The sequence below is a fragment of the Loxodonta africana genome, chromosome 25, assembly GCF_030014295.1.
Source record: "Loxodonta africana isolate mLoxAfr1 chromosome 25, mLoxAfr1.hap2, whole genome shotgun sequence".
NCBI classification, from domain to species: domain Eukaryota; kingdom Metazoa; phylum Chordata; class Mammalia; order Proboscidea; family Elephantidae; genus Loxodonta; species Loxodonta africana.
In genome coordinates this window covers 24167761-24191111 of record NC_087366.1, presented here as the reverse complement: position 1 = coordinate 24191111, position 23351 = coordinate 24167761, and the positions used below count along the sequence as shown (strand labels likewise).

The following is a 23351-nucleotide window of genomic DNA, read 5'->3' as shown; positions in this document are numbered from 1 at the left end:
TCCCCAGGAGCCAGGGCCCTGAAATAGGACTTCTAGCCAATTGGACTGTGAGAGAATAAATTTCTCTTTATTAAAGCTACCTACTTGTGGTATTTATGTTATGGCAGCACTAGATGACTAAGACAAGCACTTAACAAAACAACCATAACTGAACACCTACTATGTGCCAGATGCTGAACTGTTCACCTTACCTATATTATCTCAGAACACCACAGTAACGCAGCTAAGGAGATAGTTGTAATGAAGGACTACAAATTTGAAGGACACCTTATCCTCAAGGAGCTTATGATCTGTTATAAGAAGTTATGCATTAATAAAATACAATGTAGAAAGCACCATGAAAAAGGCACTGTCAGCTGGTAACACAGTGGTTTCCAGAATCCTATTAAGCACATACAAAAATGGATTAGTCTTTGGCTCACCAATGCACCCAGATGCCAAACGTAACAATGAGCATGAGGGAATCAAATTTTTTTTGGAAGGGCCTCCTGGGGTACAATAGGTATTAAGACTAGTCCTATCTTGGCTTTGCAGGATTAGAAATTTAATCAGACTATTCAGAGGATGATGAAAGCTTACCAAATGGGCAAGAGACTAGTCAGAGCAAGAATTTATTAAATTATTGAGACCCAGGGCTGATCATCTATACAGCCCCTCATTCTCTCCTCTCTAGCCCCACACCCTACCATTCCTGGTGAATAGATTCATTTTTGGAACAAATTATAGATCGGATGATTACTTGGTGTGAGGCAAATAAATTAACATTTTCCACTCTAGGAATAGTTCTGTTTTAATTATATGAGCACTTTTGTGTCTGGACAATTTTCTAGACTCCTTTTTATACCCCCCAAAAAATTATAACACAAACCTTTTTCTTTTGAACAGAGATTTTTAGCATGTTACAATTTCCAAGTTTATACCTCATTTCATGTTGGCCTCATTTTAAGTTAGTTTCTTCCTGATGACATTCAGGGAGGAAACATAATTTCTTATCAGTATGTTCTAAATCCAGCTATAAAATGGGTTATGTTGGAGGGCTTTCTGTAGAAAACAAATACTGTCCTAGTGAATGAATTGTTTCTACACCTGAGGATTCCATCTTCCTCCTGGTTTTTTGTCTCTATCTCTTGCTCTAGATCTTCACTATTATTTTTAGACTTGGACTTCTGTCTGCTGATTATATAGCAAATTTTTTATATTTGGTTAATTGAGTAGTAGTCATATCTCATTTGAAGCCAACTCACTTATATCTAAGAATTCCTTTGGCTGTCCCTAAGGGGTTGTATGAAGCCAGAGGAAATCACACCGAATGTTCACCTAATGGGAAATATATGCATTCAGGTAACATCAAATTGAAATAAATGTCAAAGGAAAAGAACCACGGATGAGGTTGTGTTAGTGAGAAAGATGGGTGGAGCTTTGCCCTTGCTGATGGGCACGAGGTTTAAAAAATGATTAGTTTTTTTTTAATACCATTGGGTGACTGCTTCCCTAAGATATTGCAGAGATGTGGCAGGAGAATGAGCTTTTGAAATAGGAGTTTTGAGCATAACATGTTTTTGTGGGCTTACTATAAGAACAACTCTGGAAAGAATAAGGTGAATGGATTAAAGCCTACCCAGATAAGTTTGCCTGAATTCCCTTTCCAGCAAGGTGGATCGAGTTCAGTTTCCAAAACTCTGACCTGGACATGGGGTAGGGCCTAGCCAGGGGCTGGTGAAACAGAGACAATGGAAGACATTTGAAGGAAGGTGTTGTGGGACAAATTTGGAACAAGGTAAACAGAGTCCAATCTAAGCATTGATCTGATGGTCCTGGGCAGCAACTCCGGGACAAGAGAAAGAAAACAAGAAGAGAGAAAGTTGTAAGACTGTGGTGTAGATCTTACAACTTCAAGCTAGAACCAAACATTCAAATTAAATTCAGTGATTTGTTGTGTTATAATTAATATTACTATATAGTATTATGTAACAATACAATTTTAATTATATTCTATAACCCACTGCCATCGAGTCAATTCTGACTCATAGCGACCCTGTAGGACAGAGTAGAACTGCCCCATAGGGTTTCCAAGGCTGTAAATCTTTACTGAAGCAGATTACCAGATCTTTCTCCCGGGAGCAGCTGGTAGGTTTGAACCGCTGACCTTTTGGTTAGCAGCTGAACTCTTTAACCACTGTGCCATCAGGGCTCCTCTAATCATTACATTTTATATATTATACATATTGTATATTAAATTTTTTTATATTATAATTAATATTCTAACATAGAACAAATAATACTACTTATAAGCCCAGCAGCTAACTGAAAGTGTGGTGGTTGGAACTCACCCAGCTGCTCTGGATGAGAAGGACCTGGCGATCTGCTTCCATAAACATTATAGACAAGAAAATGCTAGGAGGCAATTCTACTCTGTCACGTTGGGTCGCTATGAGTCAGAATTGACTGGACAACAACAACGTATCTGACTGTTAAAAATACTTTTGAAATTTACTTTTACTTTTTAACACAAGCTCTTCCCTGACTTCTTTTCCTTTGATGTTTATTTCTACTTGATGTTACCTGAATACGTATATTTCCTATTAGGCAGGGCACCGGTGTGATTTCCTCAGGCTTCACATAATTTAAATTACTTATATAATATTATTTGGAGCCCTAGTGGTACAGTGGTTAAGAGCTCAGCTGCTAACCAAAAGGTCGGCAGTTCAAATCCACCAGCCACTCCTTGGAAGCCCTATGGGGCAGTTCTACTCTGTTCTACACGGTCACTATGAGTTAGAATTAACTCGACAGCAATAAGTTATAGGTGGCTGGTAGGAGTCCCCAGGTGCTGCAAATGGTTAAGTGCATGGCTACTAATGGAAGGGTTTGTGGTTCCAACCTACCCAGAGACTCCATGAATGAAAGGCCTGGTGATCTGCTTCAGAAAGGTCACAGCCATGAAAACCCTATGGAGCACAGTTCTACTCTGAAGTACACAGGGTCACCAAGAGGCAGAATTGATGCCAACTGACATGCGTGGTTGGTAAAGAGGCACACACACTATAAATATTATGAAGTATTTGATCATAAGCTATCAATACCTGTTGACCTGTTGCTGTCAAGTCAATTCTGACTCATAGGGACCCTATAACACAGAGTAGAACTGCCCCATAGGATTTCCAAGGCTTTTTTTAAGGCAGCTCAAGTCTGTTCTGTAGGGTTGCTATGAGTCAGAATCGACTTGATGGCTACAGGTTTGCCTTTTTTTTTTTTAGGGGACAGTGGTGGCTCAGCGGTTTAGAGCTCAGTTGCTAACCAAAAGGTCAGCAGTTGGAATCCACCAGCTGTTCCTTAAAAACCCTGTGGAGCAGCTCTACTCTGTCCCGTAGGGTTGCTATGTGTCAGAGTCGGCTCAATGGCAATGGGTTTTTTAATCTTTGCAGAAGCGGACTACCACACCTTTCTCCCAAGGGGTTGCTGGTGGGTTCAAACTGCTGACATTTTGGTTAGCAGCTGAGTGCTTTAAGTACTACGCCACCAGGGCTCTTTTAAACTATCAATACAGCCTTATAACTAAAAACCAAAAAGAGGACAATATACTTGTTCATTAAGAGCACTGTTTAGTGCCAAAAATCAAACCCGTAGTGTCAATTCCTACTCATAGCCATCTTACAGGACAGAGTAGAACCGCCCCATAGGGTTTCCAAGGAGCAGCTGGTGAATTCAAACTGCCAACCTTTTGGTTAGTGGTGAAGCTTTTAACCACTGCACCACCAGGGCTCCATTTACTGTAGTACGGGGTCTAATTTTGGACATTTCAGACCAAAAATACTAATGGATTCAGGGATGATTCAGAGGAGAGTTCCAAACCTCTCCTCTGAATCCTTCCTGAAATCATTTTGATTGGAAATTATGACCTTTTTAATGAAGATAATGGAGGCATTAAATAAGTGGATTAAAAAAATTTTAAAATAGATATAAATTTAAAAGATACGAAAGGGTACACATCAAAGATCTTTCTTCCACCCATAGCCCTGGTCACCAGTTCTGCTTTATCCCTATTATCATTTTTGTGTATCCTTCCAGAAATATGCTTTATATATACAAGCACACAGTTCTACATCTTGCTTTCTTCATTATACTTTAGAAATTATTCCATACGAGTGCATCTCGAACAGCCTTGTTATTTTTTTCATAGCTGCACAGTATTCCATTGTACGGATGTAACAGAATTTTTTGACTAGTTTCCTATTACTGACATTTAAAATGTTTCTAGACTTTTGCTATTACCATCCTCGTATATACCCCTTTTTACGCACAAGTGAGTTTATCTGTAAAACAAATCCTTTGAAATAGAATATCTGGGTTAAAGAGCATGTACATTTTAATTTTGAAAGAAATTGCCAGACTTTCCCTTATAGGGATTTTGCCGATAGCTGTCCAATCAACGATGTATAATTGCATTGGTTTTTCCACACTTTTAGGTCACTGTAGAGCTGCAATATGGTTAGGTGTTTTGCCTGACCCAGTTGTCTCATATGCATGCAAAAGCTGGACAATGGAAAAGGAAGCCCGAAGGAGAATTGATGCCTTTGAATTATGGTGTTGGTGAAGAATATCGAATATACCATGGACTGCCAGAAGAATGAACAAGTCTATTTTGGAAGAAGTACAGCCAGAATGTTCCTTAGAAGTGAGTATGGCAGACTTCATCTCACATACTTTGGACATGTTATCAGGAGGGACCAGTCCCTAGAGGACATCATGCTTGGCGAACTAGAGCGTCAGCGAAAAAGGAGACCCTCTGCAAGATGGATTGACACAGTGGCTGCAACAATGTGCTCAAACACAGCAATGATTTTGAGGATGGTGCAGGAATGCGCAACACTTTGCTCTGTTACACAGAAGGTCGCTGAGTCGGAGCTGACTCAACAGCACCTAACAACAGCAACAGAGTCTTTTCCTTTCTGGGAAATTACCTCAATTTTATTTTCCAAGCTCCTGTTGACATTTTTATATTGGCTATTATATTTTTAAGAGCTTTTTTTTTTCCTGTTCTTTGTAACTTTTTTATAGCATCTGTCTTAGTTATCTGGTGCTGCTATAACAGAAATACCACAAGTGGGTGGCTTTTTAAGAAACAGAAATATTTCTTCTTACAGTTTAGGAGGCTAGAAGTCTGAATTCAGGGTGCCAGCTCTAGGGGAAGGGTTTCTCTTTCTGTCAGCTTTAGAGGAAGAACCTTGTCTCTTTCGAGCTTCTGCTCCTGGGCAATCTTCATGTGGCTTGGCCTCTCTCTTCCCCTATCTCTTCCCCTATCTCTGCTCTGCTCACTTGTTTAATCTCTTATACTCAGAAGAGATTGACTTAAGATACACCCTACACTAATCCTGCCACATAACAAAGACAACCCCAAATAGGATTATAACCACAAGCATAGAGTTTAGGATTTAAAATACATCTTTTTGGGGGACACAATTCAATCCATAACATTCTACCCTTTGGTCCCCCAAATTCATGTCCTTGCCATATGTAAAGCACATTGACCCCATTATATCATTCCGAAAGTCTTAAATCCACTCCAAGTCTAAAATACCATCTTCTGAATCATCTAAATCAAGTATGGGCGAGACTTTAGATATAGTCCATCCTGGGGCAAAATTCCTTTTCATCTGTAAACCTGTGAAATCTAGATTACAAAGTTGTTTCCAAAGTACAAAGGTGAAACAGGCACAAGGTAAACATTTCCATTACAAATGGGAGAAATTGGAGGCAAAGAAGGGATAACAGACATCAAGCAAGTCCAAAACCCAGCAGAACAATTTACATTAGTTTTTTCTCAAGGCTTGAAAATAATCCTCTGTTCTCTGAAACCATCTGGGCCATCTGGGCAATGGCCTCACCCTCCAAACTCTGGGTGTTGGCCATGCCCTCTGGATTCCGGATGGAAGCTCCTCAGCCCTGGGTTTCAGCTCTGCTTTCCAGGCCCACTGGGACAGCAACTCTGCTCCCTCGGCTTTGGGCAGCCTCATTCTTCTAGTCCATCTGAGTGGCAACCCCACCCCCCAAGGCTCCAGAAGGTCCCATTCTTCTGCTTCTCGGGCATGGCAGCCCTTCCCGTCTGCTTTGGGCTGTGGCCCCATCCCCGTGGCACACCTTAATGGCAGCCCCACACTCTGGAACCCAGTTGGTAAAGGTCTGACTCTGAAACCTAGGAGGCTGTGGCCTCACCCTTTGAGATTCAGGAGACAATGGCCCCACCCTTTGAGACCAAGGCAGTTCTGCTTCCCATGCTCCTTCCAAAGGTTCTGCTGATTTCCGAGCTGTTCCAGGGATGATTCTTTTCTTTTCTGGGAGGACAAAAGATGTAGCTCCTCTGGCCTGTTTCCTGCCTGTAGAATTCCAAGAGGCAGGCAGTGTTCTTTCTTTTAGTTCTTTCTCTGTCCCCTTCAGTCTAAGCTGATGGATTTTCTGCTGTGGTAATTGGTTAGATCCATCAGCCACAGGCTTAATCTCTTTAGCAAAAGACTATGTAGCTATATCCTTGGTGAACATTCTAGGATATGTGTCCTTGGTTTATACAACAGAGTTTTCTAAATCTTTAAATTTTGTTTTCATTTTGCACAGTTCATTTTTAAAACTATCTCTTTCCTCTTGCAATTTACTATAAGCAGCAAGGAGAACCCACACAGCCCCTGAAAGATCTTGCTTAGAAATCTCCTTAGCCAGACATCCAAGTTCATCACTTACAAACTCTACCTTCCACCAGACGTTTGAACATAGTTCAGGCAAATTCTTTGCCACTACATAAAAACCATCGCTCTTCATCCATTGTCCAGTCACATGTTCACCATTTTCTTTTAAAGCCTCACCCGAAGCACATGTAATGTCCACATTCTAGCAACATTCTGTTGCTGGCTCCATATGTATTCTCTAAGGTGATAGAGACTTTCTCTCTAGCTCTCCTCGCTTCCTTCTGAACCATCACTGGAACTGCCTTTGTCATCCAAAGTTTTACCAATTGTCTCTTCAACCCAGTCTAGGCTTTTACTTACTGTTAGGCACCTCAAAACTCTTCCAGCCTCTACCTATTCCAAAACTGTTTCCATATATTAGGTATCTGTTACCCATTCCGAGTACCAAATTCTGTCTTAGTTATCTCGTGCTGCTATAATAGGAATACTGCAAGTGGGTGGCTTTAAGAAACAAATTTATTTTCACACAGTTTAGGAGGCTAGAAGTCTGAATTCAGGGCACTGATTCTAGGGGAAGGCTTTCTCTCTCTCTCAGCTTTGGAGGAAGGTCCTCGCATCTTTTGAGTTTCTGCTTCTGGGTAATCTTCATGAGGCTGGGCATCTCTCTTCCCCCATCTCTGCTCTGCTTGCTTATTTAATCTTTTATATCTCAAAAGAGAGTGACTAAAATACACCCTACACTAATCCTGCCTCATTAACATAACAAAGACAACCCATTCCCAAACGGGATAATACTATAGGCATGGAGATTAGGATTTAAAACACATATTTTGGGAGGACACAATTCAACCTACAGCCACATCCTAGTCTTATTTACTGAACACAATACAGTGCCTCTTTGTAGATGTTAATTAAGGTTAAAAAAATTTCCCCCACTCACTGCATTTTTTTTTCAGGGGAGGGTGTGGTAGAGTGGGTTGAATGATCTCTGCCTTCATGTTAGAGTTTCCTAAAATGTTCAATAGTCCTTGACTGCTTGTTTGTATTTAAGAGTCAGATACCTCCCCCAGCTCCTCTGGTTTAATCCTGCACAGAACAAATGTCCATTCTCCCTTAGGTGTTGGCGTGGGGTAGCAGCTGGGAGTGGGATAAGGGCTGGGGTGTCTTACTCTCCCTTATAAACCATTGCCTTTGAGTTGATTTCAGCTCATGGCAACCCCATGTATTATAGGGTAGAAATGATCCATTGGGTTTTTTTTGGCTGCAGTCTTCATGGGAGCAGATCACAGGCCTTTTTTCCACAGCACTGTTGGTTGGGTTCGAACCACCAACATTAATGTTAGCAGTCAAACACAAATTATTAATATCACCCAGAGACCTTTCAGGTGTTCCTTACACAGATTTTATCTAATCCTGTTTTTAGAGGCCTTTCTTATCCCCACTTTCCTAAGTACCTGGTGTCTCTAATTCCTAAAACTTTCCAGAGATCTGCTGTGCAAATCATCCGGCTTTTTCTTTTTTTTTTTTTCCCACCTAAACAAGTTAATTTCATTTTTCTCTACTTAGCTAAATCAATTACTACTTATCCTTTCTTTTCCCCCATCTTCCAAAAATTTTTCTTTGTTATCATCTCCTCTTTCCCATTCTTTTTGTCTTTTATTGTAATTTTAGAGGAGTTTTGGGAGGTAGCAGAGATTAACACATATGTTCAATTCACCGAGTTTAGAAGATAGTCAATAAATTTGTTTTAATCTATCCGAAGCCCTGCCTCTCGTCTGGGTATTCAAAATTAATAATGTTGATAGGAAGTAAAAGTACTACAATATAAGTAGGTCTTGGCGAATATTACTAAGGTTTATGTTTTAGATGTAACTCAGCTCCAAAACTCATTAGTTTTAAAGAGGTTTTATTTTAGATTTGTTGTGAATACTGGTAATGTTCATAGTATAGTACATATCAGTAAATTGACAACAATTTTTTGAAAAGCGATTAACATATCAACCTGTTTTTTATTTTTGAAGTTGTTTTCTAGAGTCCCAACTTGAAAGCCAATTTGAAAGCTTATTTTAGCACCATTTTTATTTTCCAAAGTTGAATACTCTGAAAATAATAACTGCTAGTGTTATATATGGTGGCTTTTAATTCCAGATATAGCTGCCAGTCAACAATGAGTATCAAAACTGTGTATAGAGCACTAAGTCATAATTTAGAAAGTCTCTCTTGCAAAGTGAAGTCTCAAATATGGTAAAAATTATGTACTTTAAGATGCTGATGTACTAATTTCCAGAAGGAGTAAGAATATTTCTTTCTGGAATGTGAAACCACAGATAGAATTGCATCTCTCCAAGGAAATGGATTCAGTGGTTATACAGTAAGCCTCTCCCATCTGTAATATGATAACCAGCTTTATTACTGCACTAGTATGGTAGAAAACTATCTCCTGCAATATATTTTTTATACACTGGGTGGACAAGATAAAGATTTGATCTTGATGTCATTTTTTTCCATTTAACTTTTCTCATTATTCTAAAATGTTTTTAGATTTTAGCAGGCAGCTTTACTCTTAGGAACTCTTGAATAATAAGCTTTATAGCAAAACTAAATTTTGGAAAGTGTGATTTTCAAATTAAACATGAATTGGATATCATGTCAGACTGTTCATGGTTACCATAAAATACATTGTTTCAGTAAGTATTTTCAGAGCTTCATTAATAAGGTACATGACCCAAACCAAAAATCAAACCCATTTGCCATTGAGTTGAATTCTGACTCGTAGTGACCCTACAGGACAGAGTAGAACTGCCCCATAGGGTTTCCAAGGCTGTAAATCTTTACGGAAGCACATTGCCCCATTTTTCTCCTGCATAGCTACTTTTTGTTTAGTAGCTGAGCGCTTAAGTGCTGTGCCACTAGGACTCCATGTACATAACAGTGTGTTGTTAATTGACAAAAATGTGTAAGCACAATTTTTAGGGTGCAACATAGCATGGAGGCCGTTAGCAGCCTGCCTGGATTTGATTCTCAGCTTTGCCACTTCTAGCAACAAATTTGGGCAAGTCATTTAACCTCTCTTTTTTTAAGCCCCATCTGAAAAATGGGGTAAAAATGTTTACCTTTTAGGGTTACTGTGAGAACTAAATCAGGTGACATATATAAAGCATTTGATATATTTTCTTTCTATTGTAAGCGTTCAATAAACATGACTCCAAAAAGAAGAGATTGTATTGTGCTCTCTAGGAGTTTACAATCTACTGGACGTAAGAAATGCACACATTATTTAGGTAAAACTGTAAGTCAACATGTAATAAATTCACAAGTGAGAAAGTGATAACAGCAATAACCTCTTCAGGAGAAGTCAGTGTGAAATGAATGTGCCAATCAGCACATCCTCATGGGAGGGATACAGGTGCTCCTTAAGTCAAAAAAGAGAAACCCCTGGTGGCGTAGCGGTCAAGAGCTACAGCTGCTAACTAAAATGTCGGCATTTCAATTCCACCAGGCACTCCTGCAAACTGTATGGGGCAGTTCTACTCTGTCCCATAGGGTCACTATGAACTGGAATTGACTTGATGGCAACAGGTTTGGTTTTTAAGTGAAAAAACCATTTGCTGTCAAATTGATACCAACTCATGGCAACTGCCTTAGGCTGGGTTCTCTAGAGAAGCAAAGCCAGTAAAGCGTATTAATCTACATAGAGAAAGATTTATATCAGGGAAATGGCTCATGTGATTGTAGAGGCTGGAACGTCCCAAGTCTGTGCATCAGGGTAGAGGCTTCTCCTGATTCACATAGCCGCAGGGGCTGGCGAACCCAAGATTGGCGGGTCAGAGAGCAGGGCTCTTGTTCACAGGCTGTGAAGATTGACGAATCCCAAGACTGGCAGGCAAGACTGAAGTCTTCTCCTGATTCATGTAGCTGCAGGGGCTGGTGAACCCAGGATCAGCAGGTTGGAGAGCAGGGCTCTTGCTAACAGGCTATGAAGAGCAACAAATCCCAAGATCAGCAGAAAAGCTATTAAGTTCCAAGAACTGGAGGTCAGATGAACAGGATGCAGCTACAGGAACCAGAGAAGGCAAAAGCCAGAATGTCCACTTATATTTGGATGCAGGACACACGCCCAATGGAACTCCCTTTCAACTGAGTGGCTGCTCACAGCAGATCCCATCATTGGGGTGATCACATAAAAACTGAGAATCATGGCCCAGCCAAGTTGACACACAATCCTAACTGTCACAGAAACCCTATGTGTATAAGAGTAGAATTGTGCTCCACAGAGTTTTCAGTGGCTGATTTTCAGTAGATTGCCAGGCCTTTCTTCTGAGGTGCCTCTGGATAAACTTGAACCTCTACGGGGCTAGTGCAAATGTTTTAACCATTTGCACTACAAAAAAAAATTTTTTTTTTTTTTTAAAGAAAGCCTTAGAACAGAGAAGAGGGGCACAGGATAGGTGCTCCAAAGGGAGGAATGGAACAGTAGAGCAAATGCATATTTGATAATTACAAAGAGACATAAGTGTTGAAAGAATAAATCAAAGAATAGTCTGCTTAGTGTGTGAAGTGGACAGTTGTGATGAGGTGAATTAGTAGGGTAGACGCAGGTTATGGAAGTCCCTGGATGCTACCTTGAATATACATGTAAACTGTAAGGAACGCTTGGAGATTTTTGAACCTACATGGGATGAGGGGGAAAGTGGGAGGACAGAAGGTTTGAAAAATTATGGAACAGTAAAAATTGTGGTGTAGGGAAAGATGTGTAAATAAACAGGCGTAGCGAGCAGGTAAAGTCTAGAGACCAGTTAGGAGTAACTTTCTTTGTTGGGGCTGATAATTGTGAAAAAAAATTTTTTAGTAGGATCAGGACTCATTGGATGAATGTTGTTGTTGTCGTTGAGTCAATTCTGACTCACAGCGACGCCATGTGGCACAGTAGAACTACCCCATAGGGTTTTCTAGGTTGTAATCTTTATGGAAGCAAATCGCCAGTCTTTCTCCCGCAGAGCTGCTGCGTGTGTTTGAACCTCTAACCTTTTGGTTAGCAGTCAAGTGTTTAACTATTGCACCACCAGGGCTCCTCAATGGATAAATAATGAAGGAGAAAAAAAAAAAAAGAGTTAAAGTTTATTCTAAAGCCTGGGAAAGAGAACAAATGGTGGGAGCAATGATGTTGGGAAGGGACTGTGATTAAGGAATTAAAAGTTTTCAGGTTAACAGAAAACCAACTTTTTTTTTTTTGTCACTCCTATTTTATCTTTTTATTGTGCTTTAGGTGAAAGTTTACAGAGAAAATTAGTTTCTCCTTAATTAACACACAAATTATTTTGTGACTTTGGTTGCCAGCCCCTCAATATGTCAACACTCTCCCCTTCTCCACCTTAGATTCCCCATTTCCATTTGTCCAGTTTTCCTGTCTTCTTGTCTTTGCTTTTGGGTTGGTGTGGCCACTTAGTCTCGTATACATGGTTGAACTATGAAGCATGTAACTCACGTATGTTATTGTTTTATAGGCTAGTCTAATCTTTGGCTGAAGGCTGAACTTCAGGAGTGGCTTCAGTATTGAGTTAAAAGGGTTTTGGAAGGCGGAGGCATACTCTTGGGGTTTCTACATTCTCTGTCAGATCAATAAGTCTGGCCTTTTTTTGTGAATTTGAATTTTGTTCTACATTTTTCTCCCACTCTGTCTGGGACTCTCTATTGTGATCCCTGTCAGAGCAGCTGGTGGTGGTAGCCGGGCACCACCTAATTGTTCAGGACTGTCTGGTGCAGGGTGTGGTAGTTGTGGTCCCTTAGTCCTTTGGGCTTATCTTTCCCTGTTGTCTTTGGTTTTCTTCCTTCTCCTTTGCCCCAGAAGGGGTGGAACCAATAGATGTATCTTAGATAGTCACCCACAGGCTTTTAAGACTCCAGAGAAAGCCAACATTTTTTAAAGTTGCTTTTATAAAAGACATACATGATTCTAGTAAAAAAAAATTCAAACAATAGAAACATGTCAAATAGAAAAATGAAAGTTTCCTTCTTCACCCCTCAATTCTACCGCCCCTTGGAATAACTACTGTGATAGTTTGTTGCATAGCTTTCCAGACTTATTTCTACATATATACCATTTGAAGGAGTGCTGGTTAAAGATCTGCTTCCATAAAGATTTCAGGGTGGGAAACCCTACGGGGCAGTTCTACCCTGTCCTCCCATAGGGTGGCTGAGTCAGAATTGACTCAACAGCACACTATAACAACATATACCATCTTAAAATAAGTGGAGATTGAATCCTAGCGTCTTAGGCCGGGCTTTCCAGAAGAGCAAAATCAGTGAAGTGTATATATAAATAGATACAGAGAGATTTATTCAAGGAAATGGCTCGTGCAATTGTGGAGGCTGGCGAGTTCCAAGCATCAGGCTGGAGGCTTCTCCTGACTCATCTGGTATGCAGGGGCTGATGAACCTGAAACATGCAGGTCAGGTGCAGGCTGCTGGTCACAGGGTTGTGGGAGCTGGCGAATCTAAAATCTGCAGGTCTGGCAGCAGGCTGAAGGCTTCTCACATCCCAAAAACCAGAGGTCAGAGAATGACGAGATGAATGCAAAATCGAGAGAGCGTGAGCTTTGCCAGGACATCCATATATATTGGCTGTCGGCCACCCACCAAAGAAAATTCCCCTTCCAACCGACTGGCTGCTCATATCAGATCACAAAATGGAGGATGACTACATAATATCTGCCAAACTACTGAGAATCATGGCCTACCTAAGTTGAAACATAACATTAACCACCACACCTAGTATGCGTGTTTTTTTCAACTTTTTTTTTCCCATATGGGTTCATATGGAGCTGTCTTTTCATGGCCTATAATTTAAATTAGAATACTGCAAGCATAGCCAACAATTTCTTCGAAATATCAGCCACGGCATATATTTGAAAAAAGAGATTAAAGGTTAAAGAAATAACAGGCATAGGTTAATACTGAGATTTTATTGGTTGTAATAGAATTAGGTGTTTTGAAATAATATGCTTTCTTACCATGGCAGTTTTTGACAGCTGTAACGATGAGGTTTTTTGTTTGTTTGTTTGTTTGTTTTGCGCTGGTGGTCTCTTCTCTGAACTGCTTGTTCTACATCTAAATGAGTTCCTTGGCTTACCCCTTGGAAAGTAATTTTGATGGATAGTAATAAAACTATTACATAATGGTGATTCCTCTGAAGTGACTTTTAAGCATATTGAATTCTCATTGATTTTTATTTTATATAATGGCATTTCTATTTTATACATTAGCACTTTCCGTTATATTAAGACTTTGCGTATTTCTTGTCTTCTGGCAAAAGCAACTTACAGAATTTAATTCTAAAAGATCTTCTGTTAAAGAATATTTGCTGTGGTTCTTCTTTAGGTGCAACAAGCCAATTCATATTTGCATATCAATAAATGGGAATGGACACCTACTTTCTAATTACCAAACTCTGACCAAAAAAAGTTGAGAATAAACTTTTTTCTGTATTTTTAAACACAAATTCTTAATCTTACCAAATTCAGAGATTTGAACTTAACATAACTCTAAAGGTTAATGAAAGTATTATTTTCCAGGTTATCAACACGAGAAATAGATTTTGGATAATTATTCCAAACTCAGAAATTCAGTAGGCATAAACAAAAAAGAAAAAGTATATTCACAGCCTAGCTTCATGAATCACACGGCTTTTTCTCTTCAAAGTCCAAATAAAAACTTCCCTGGTCTTACAGTAAACTGAAAATTATTGGCAGATGTAGGAACACAGGCTCATTTGTTTTTATGAAACCTTAATTCAAGTTTAAAAGTAATTGCTAGATATTTATACAAAACAGAATTCCCTGTTGTTCTGCAGCTTTCCTATTTCTTAAGAGCAGATGTTTGTGATAATATATATAATTAAATATCATATATATTTATTGTTGTATGTATTATTGTTGGCAAACTGCCAACCACCTTTTCATTACTCTTTCACTAACACTTACAGAAGACTGGAAACCCTGGCGGTGTTGTGGTTAAGTGCTACAGCTGCTAACCAAAGAGTCGGCAGTTTGAATCCACCAGGCACTCCTTGGAAACTCTATGGGGTAGTTCTATTTTGTCCTACAGGGTCACTGTGACTCGGAATCGACTCGATGGCGCTGGGTTTGGTTTTGGGTTTTGGGTACAGAAGACTAAACATTTACCCAACTCTGTAACTAAAAGGGATTTTTCCTCCAAGTGCCAATTCAGTGTGCCTGTTGTTTCTTTGGGACTCAATGCAATTAACATCTATGAGAAAACTTCTCCTATACATAATACATTCTCCCCCAACCCTTCCCTTTTTTTTTTTTTTTAACCAATACTAGTCTGTTTTCCTTTTTGTGTGTCTATTCTCATTTGAAAATTTTTGTAAGGGTGGGCCAGTGGTGCAATGGATAACTATGAACGTTTTTTTTGTCTTGTTTTGGTTTCTCTGCTTTTTCCAGCGATATTTTTATTATTCTTTTTGAAGTTTCCTTTGAAAGTAAATGGAATACAAATTAATTAAAAGCCATGAATTTTGTTGCCTCTCCTGGCTTTGTTTTTTTTCTTCTGGGTGGGGACTTTAAAAGGTAGCCTTTTTATTATGAGAGGGGGCCGAAGGACATTCTACCTTCCCCAGTTAGAATAAACGGCTGTGACACCAGGCAGTCAAAGGTGGAAATAATTAACATTCTTCAGTGCACAAGATCAATCAGTTCTGTTTAGCAGTTATTAAAGGGAAGAAAAAAACCCAAATGGGAACAGTCAATTTTGGTGCTTTCAGCTTTTAGACCAAATGCTGGTACACGGTATTCCTTCCACACTACAGCATATCGCCTAGTGAAAGGGTTGCAGATTATCAAATAAGCATCCATTTACAAAGGATCTAGTGACAGCATATACAAAAGCGGTTCATTAAAAACCTTCCATTTATAGTCACACTGCAGCAAATGGTGCTAATTCTTAAGTAGGCCACCCCACAGTGCACCCTCCAAACAACACCCTTCCACCGTTTGTACTAAACCCATTTCTTTTTCACTCACAGGAAATATTTAATGTTTCAGAATTATGTTGGCGCAATGACGTCCCAACACTGCTCACCTGGAACTCAACAGTGAGTCCCAGAGGATGCCAAATTTCTGTCATTTGCTCATTAAACCCTGGACAGTACCCTTCGTGACACCTACAAAGGCCTACTTCTAATACTTCCGAAATCTTCGTATGTGACATAATTTACGGTGGGGTGGCTCTTCACATTTTGAAAGCCCCCTCACTTGTCTGCAGTGACTTCTAAAAACACCGCTGGCGCTGGGTGGATATTTGATCTTGGGGTCAAGTGTTTCTAGACTTTGTTCTCTGGGGCTTAAAAAGGTGAGGTGCCAGGCGCTGAAGGCGACACCACTGTGGATTTCACGGTGGGGAGCCCGGGGTGGGGAGGCTGAGGCCAGGCTGTTTGGGGTGCCCCACCTGTCCTCCAGCCCCTCCCCGCCTCCTCGTTTGGCGGGTGGGGACCCCTCCCTCCCTCCAGCTGGCGCTAGACGGAGGGGCTGCGGCAGGCGGCGCGCGCGGCGGACACCGCTCCCCGGCGGCAGTTGGGTTCCGCTGGGAAGAAGAGCCGCGGCAGGGAGCGCGCGGGGAAGCCCCCGCCGGCCGCCGCGCTCGGCCCCTCGCGAGCGCGCTCGGTTGGTGCGCGAACGCGTCTCCGCCCCGCCCGCTTGGCGCGCGCCCCCGCCAGGTCCGCTCTCCTCCCCCACCCCGGGCGTGGACGGGGTGGATCCCGCTCGCTCCCCTCCCCCGAGCGGCGGCGGCGGCGGCGGCCGGCGCTGAATGAGACGCCGACTGCTCGGGTCGGCGAGCTCTACCCTTGGCGTCGGCGGTGGCGAGGCGGCGGAGCGTGGGGCCGGCGTCGCCTTCCCATCCTCTGAGGCGGTGGCTGCGGCTGCACAGGTCGGTTCTCCCGCCGCTGACCCGGTGCGGAGTCTCGGTGGGCGGTGCGGGGGCGGGAAGGTGGGTGCGCTGCGCCCCCCGGGTGGCGCGGAGCCGCTGCGGCGGCGCGGGGAATGGCGGCGGCTCCTGCGCTGCGGTGTGTTGATCTCCCGGCCGCGGGCGCCGGGGTTGCTCGCTCTCGGTGCGGGGAGGGGGCTGCCGAGCTCCGTCTGAGGGGAGAAGGGCGCTGGGGACCGCGCTTTCCTCGGCGGCTCGACCTCGAGTCGGGCGGAAACCGTGGGGTCCCTGCTCGGGGCTCCGTCCCGAGTGTGAGGGCGCGGCGACCCCCGAGGCCGCCTGGCCTCGCTCTCCCTCTCGGGTGGCGGAAGCCCCCGTCTCCATCCGCGCTGCCCTGTTGCCCGGCGGCGCTTCAGCCTCCGTCAGGTGAGCCCGAGCCGGGACCGCCGAGCCGGGACCCGCTGAGCCGGCCACACCCCCTCCCCTGGCCCCGGCGGCGGCTCCCCGAAGCCTGACCGCCGAGCCGCTGCCTGCGAATCGGCGGACTCGCGGTCATGGTGACCTGTTGCGGCGCGGAGGCAGCCCGTGTCGCCAGCCAGCCGGCCTGGGACCCGGGGGGGCTGCGTCCTGCGCTGGCTGCGGCCCGGGTGCTGGGCGGCCGGCGCTGCCTGAGGTCGGATTTCTTTACAGCTAGCTTGGAGACAGGAGACAGGAGCTTTGGGAAAAAAAAGAGATTCCCGAGGTATCTGATCAAACACTTGCAAAGCCAGGATATCTGTCTGCAAATATCCGGAATTCCGTTGCAGTATCGGATTAGTTAGACTCATAAACACCATGCTTTGGAGGTGACTTGAGAGAAGCGCGAACCACGACTGAGGTGCTAATATCTGGAAAACAGCCGTAACCCAGTGCCGAGCTGAGTTATTCGCCACCTACCCCCCTCGAAGCTCTTTTTCCTGTCGCTGTGTGTTGTGTAGACGCAGGCCAGTTTCAGTGTACGTGGGCGTGTTTGGGAAGAAGCTGCGAGCTGATAGGAGGTAGTTTCGTACAAATGTTAATTTGTTTGAGCTGGGAGGGGTGAGGGAGGAGGAAGAAAGGGCACTGATGTTAGCTGTGGAGGAGGGGCAGTCGAAACATTAAATTTCTGTTTAAGAAAGCGCTAAAAAAGGAGAATCTCATGGTCAGCGTTTAAGACCATGAAGTCGGAACACACAGACAGGCATTAATTTTTATCTTGGGTTTCTTTTTTTTTTTTTTTTTTCTCCCCAACGCTATAGTTGCTGTAGAGAGCCTTGTTTTCGCAACAGTGTATGCTAGTTACTTTGGTGTTTTTCTCTGTTCATCATCATATCGACTCTTTCAAGTCTCTGAAGATGACCCTCGGGGTTTTGGGAAACTTTTCAATCCGTGTATGCAAAGTATAGCAGTCGCACAGATCATAGCTTCCTTTGAAGCCCCTTCCACCCAGATAATTATACAAGTGCTGTAGAACCATACATGTGTTACTGTTAATACTCAATATCTTGCTGTAGACTTTAGAATTATGAACGAACTTAAACTCAAACAGTATTATTTCAATAAATATAACCTCTAACTTAAGCTTTGTAGACATGAAGTTTATAACCTAGCTTCAAAGATGTGGAAAGAAACTTACGAGCTTAATCTAAAGATCAAATGTCAAGGGCGATAGATGCCATTTTGAATAAATAATTCAGTGTAATTTTAAATTTAGCTCATTTTCTCTTTTAAAAAATCAAAATTTCGAAATGGTAAGATCTGCCTTTTTTTTTTTATTCCATCTTTCATTGAATTAAAGAATCTGACTCCTTAAAGTACTTTGGATCAGACTCTGGAAGTACTGTTCACTTTGCCTAAATTCAAAGTTCAGCAGTTCAGATCCACCAGGTGCTCCTTGGAAACTATGGGGCAGTGCTGCTCTGTCCTATAGGGTTGCTATGAGTCGGAATGGACTTGATGGCGGTGGGCTTTTTTTTTGGTTTTGCCTAAATTGGAAACCTTGGTGGTGTGGTGATCAAGTGCCCCCATTTGCCAGCTCTAATCCACCAGGCGCTCCTTGGAAACCTTATGGGGCAGTTATACTCTGTCCTGTAGAGTAGCTCTGGGTTGGAATCAAAATATTCCCCATTGCAACAGAACTTTAAAGATAGTGCTTGCATTTTCACAATTGCAACATGCTTTTCTGATACACGTTTTTAATGTCAGAAAACACAAACATTTCCTGAAAGAAGAAAAATATACTAAAAAATCTAGCTTTGTGAGTCAGATGATGTTATTACGCACGAGTAATGTATGTGTGTGTAAATTCTTCGTATATGTCCATTTCAGTTCATCGGGTCATTAAAGTTAAGACAGTAGTTGTTTGTAGTGAATGACGGACAGATAGGTGATTTTGTTGTCTTGCAACTTAAAACACTTAAGTTTTTTCCCAGAGACCCAATTCATTCATTCCTTTGTTCATTCATTCTATACATACTTATTAAGCACCTACTTGGAGCAGTTACTCCCCTAGGTGTTGTCGTACATCAGGGAGAAAAAGACAGGTCTTTGCGCCAGTGGCGCTTAAAGGTTAAATGGGCAAATAACCTACTACTTCACTCTAGGATAACAGTATTTGTTTAATGTTAGTTTAAAAGTTTAAGAAGTAAAAACTCCTCTGATGACTTTTTTGGTTAAGGATGTCGTTTGTGCTTTTCCTCCTAAGAATAGCGGGAATTTTTACTTAGAGAACAAAAGCGTTGAGACGGTTGTGAAAATCTGCGTGTGTTTATATACATTGGGTATCTGGTTCCCAAGCATACCAAAAATAAACATTCTACCTGAAGTCAGATGATGCATAGTTTACATGTGGTTAAACAGCTTTATTCTTTTGGTTTATATAGTTAAATGAAATGTTTGCTAAATATATCCTCTCTTGGCACTTACTTGAGTCTACATTTAAAAAAGAAATTTTTTTTCTGTGTAACTGTGTGAACCAACGTCCTGTTAAAATCAGAAAAGTTCAACTAAAAGTGGTAGTTTTCCTTCTTGATTAAAATATGACCAACATTGGTATGGTTCTTTGCAAATTACAGAGCTCTTTTTATGTATTATTGGTACTTAAATATTGAATTAGTTCTCATCGACAGGGTTGTTGGTTATTAACATTGACCCTACGTAGGTAGGCATTATTTTCTCCATTTTAGATCGGGAAACAGGTTGAAGATGTTAAGCACACTGTCAAGCAAGCAGTGCTCCCAGACAGCTCTTACTATAATGCATTGCTCCACCCTAGGAGTGCAGAGCTGGGTTGGGAGAGTTTCAACATTCGGCTCTGTAGTTCAGCATTATAGTTGCAACTACTGGTCTGCTTTTCCTGAAATTTCCAAATAACTTTTAAACTTTAAACCAAACTATTAATTGAAATTTCATAAATTTAAATTTTTTGTCAGATAAAATTTAAACCTATTATTTTTTTTGAGAGTATTGCTTTTTTTTTACTGCATAAAACATACACAGCTTGAGTTTATTTTTAATGGTACAAGTGTTTCAAGAATAAGATTTATTAAAATCCATCTATTTGAATATGTGGTAGTGACTATATTTGGAATAAAATCATTTTAATTTGAATACTGCTTTTTTATTTTTTAGATATGCAATTTTCAGTGAAAAGATAATTCAAATAACTTGAAACTGTCTCAGCCTGAGGTGAGGTTCCTTGTCAAGGAAAACTAATGTATTGCATTACCTATAAATTGTTTCTTTAAATGTGTGTTATTCTTATTGGTTCCTCTGATGTGAGAGAACTAAAGATTAGATATGATAAATTTTGGAACTTGGAATGATCTAGAATCTTTCTGGCTTGACATTTTGATTTAAGAAAACTTTTAACTACATAATAGGAATAAAACCCTGGAATATGAAATGTTTAACATCTATTCTATAAAAAAAGGAGCCTTGCTGGCGCAGTGGTTAAGCACTCGGCTACTAACCGAAAGATGGGCAGTTCGAACTCACCAGCCACTCCACAGGAGAAAAATGTGGCAATCTGTTTCCGTAAAGATTACAGCCTTGGAAACCCTGTGGGACAGTTACGCTCTGTCCTGTACAGTCACTGTGAGTCGGAATTGACTTGAAGTCAATCGGTTTGGGTTTGGGTATTCTGTGAAAAGAAGTTTGAATATAAATCTGCCCAGTCTCTTTAATAAGTAATGGCTAGTTAGCCAAAAAACCCAACCCATTGCTGTAGAGTCAATTCCAGCTCATAGCGACCCTATAGGACAGAATAGAACTGCTTTATAGTGTTTCTGAGGAACGGCTGGTGGATTTGAACCTCCGACCTTTTGGTTAGTAGCCAAACTCTTAACCACTGCGCTACCAGGGATCCTAGTTAGAGGTGTGATAGTACCAAACCCATTGCCCTAGAGTCGATTCTGACTCATAGCACCTGTATAGGACAATAGAACTACCCCCGTGGGTTTCCAAGGAGAGGCTGGTGGATTTGAACCGCTGACATTTTGGTTAGCAGTCTCTTTAACCACTGCACCACCTGGGCTCCAGTTAGGGGTATGGGAAGGGTATGAGTAGCAGTGTTCATATGGCTTAGGTTGAGGATGGTTGGCAGTTCATGCCACCATGGAGGATTTTTTGGTACAGGCTTTTGAATGATACTTTGCTCTGGAGAGAGACTTAAATGAAGCTGTCATCTTGACCTAATTGATACCTTCTGTTATTTTATGACTTTTTTCTTAAAACAAACTTTCTTTCTTAGGCTGATTTTCTTTTTGTAGGTAGAGATGCATCTTTGTGGTAATAACCTAAGATGATGCTAAGAACCTTCCTTTGGCAGATTGGCTCCCAATGCTTACTGATTTCAAGACTTTTTTTTTTTTTTTTTAAGTACCGAAGAGTTGATTCTTAGGCCTTTTCTGAAAATGCTACCTAAATAACATCCCCATCATATTCTGTGCCCTTACCTTGCTTTATTTTTCTTCATAGCATTAGTTTATCCGACATAACAAAAACCAGTTGCCTTCGGGTTGATTGCAACTCAGGCGACCCCGTGTGTGTCACAGTAGAACTGTACTCCATCGGGTTTTCAAAGCTGCCCTTTGAAATCTTCTCTCCAACTCTAACTTCATTGTTACTTCTGTTTGCTTTAGCTACTCTGTGATTCAGAACAAGTTTCAGAGTCTCTTCTGGTATCCATTTTTCTTTTCTTTCTTGTCTTTTAATGAACTTTCACTTTTTTCATGCATGATGTCCTTGTTGTCTTCCCTCAGTGCTTCTGGTTTTCAGTTATTAGTGTTCGGTGTGTCAAATCTATCCTTGAGATTCTCTCAGAATTCTGGCAGAACGTGTTTAAGGTTATAGTTTAGCCCTCATGGACTTGCTTTGATTTTCTTTAGCTTCAACTTGAATCTGCACATGAGCAGTTGATAGTTTGTTCCTCAGTCAGGCCTTGCCTTTGTCTTGACTAATGATATCGAGCTTCTCCATCATCTCTTTCCACAGATGTAGTTGATTTGATTCCTGTGTAGTCCATTAGGCGAGGTCCGTGTTTAAAGTCGTCGATTATGTTGTTGAAAAAAAGTATTTCCAGTGGAGTAAGTTGTTGGTCTTGTACAATTCTATCATGTAATCTCGGTCATGTTTTCTACTACTAAGGCTTTATTTTCCAACTACTGATCTATCTTCTTTGTTTTTAACTTTTGGATTCTAGTCACCAGTAATTATCTATACATCATGATGACACGCATGTTCAATCAATTTCAAACTGCAGCAGTTTATAATAATCTTCAATTTTATCTTGTTTGGCATTTGTGCTGAAGGCAAGTATTATGATGAGATGTGCAAGGACCTGGAGTTGGAAAACCAAAAGGAAAGAACACAATCAGCATTTCTCAAGATGAAAGAACTGAAAATTCAAGTCTTGACGTGCAATACTGAATGATTGTGTGGGTAAAATGAGTGACACAGGAAGCATCAAAAGAAGATGGAAGGAGTACACAGACCTTGTACTGAAAAGAATCGGTTGATGCTCAGCCATTTTGGGAAGTAGCGTATGATCAAGAGCCACTAGTACTGAAGGAAGAAGTCCAAGCTGCACTGAAGGCGTTGGTGAAAAACAAGGCTCCAGGAATTGATGGAATATCAACTGAGATGCTTCGACAAACAGATGCAACACTGGACATGCTTATTTATCTATATCAGGAAATTGGAAGATAGCTACCTGGCCAACCAACTGGAAGAGATCCGTATTTGTGCTTATTCTAAAGAAAGTTGATCAAACAGAGTGAAGAAATATCGAACAATATTATTAATATCATATGCTAGCAAAATTTTGAAGATAATTCAAAAATGACTGCATCCACAGATTGACAGGAAACTACTAGAAGTTCAAGCTGTGTTCAAAAGAGTACTTGGAATGAGGGATATCATTGCTGATACCGGATGGATCTTGGCTGAAAGCAGAGAGTACTGGAAAGATGTTTTACCTGTGTTTTATCAGGTATGTGAAGGCATCTGGCTGTGTGGATCATAACAAATTATGGGTAAAATTGCGAACAAAGGGAATTTCAGAACCCTTAATTGTTGTCTTGTGGAACCTGTACATGGATCAGGAGGCAGTTGTTTGAACAATACTGCTTGGTTTAAAATCAGAAATAATGTGCAGCAGGGTTGTATCTTTTTTCACCTCACTCAGTCTGTATGCTGAACAAATCATTTGTGAAA

General features: G+C 41.3%; 1 protein-coding gene across 11 annotated transcripts in view; it reads left to right on the top strand.

Moving 5' to 3' along the window:
- Nucleotides 1-23351, top strand: part of RALGPS2 (Ral GEF with PH domain and SH3 binding motif 2) — a 248678-nt gene that overhangs the window by 62850 nt on the left and 162477 nt on the right. For 8 of the 11 annotated variants that reach the window (XR_002785980.2, XR_010319386.1, XM_003410872.4 and 5 more), the window contains exon 1: nt 16493-16622. The exons of 1 other annotated variant lie outside the window; for it this stretch is intronic. The gene's annotated coding sequence lies outside the window, so the exon portion shown is untranslated. Of the gene's footprint in view, nt 1-4466; nt 4676-16492; nt 16623-20300; nt 20325-23351 lie in introns of those variants that run through there. 2 more of the 11 variants (XR_010319387.1, XR_010319391.1) reach the window with 2 other exon arrangements.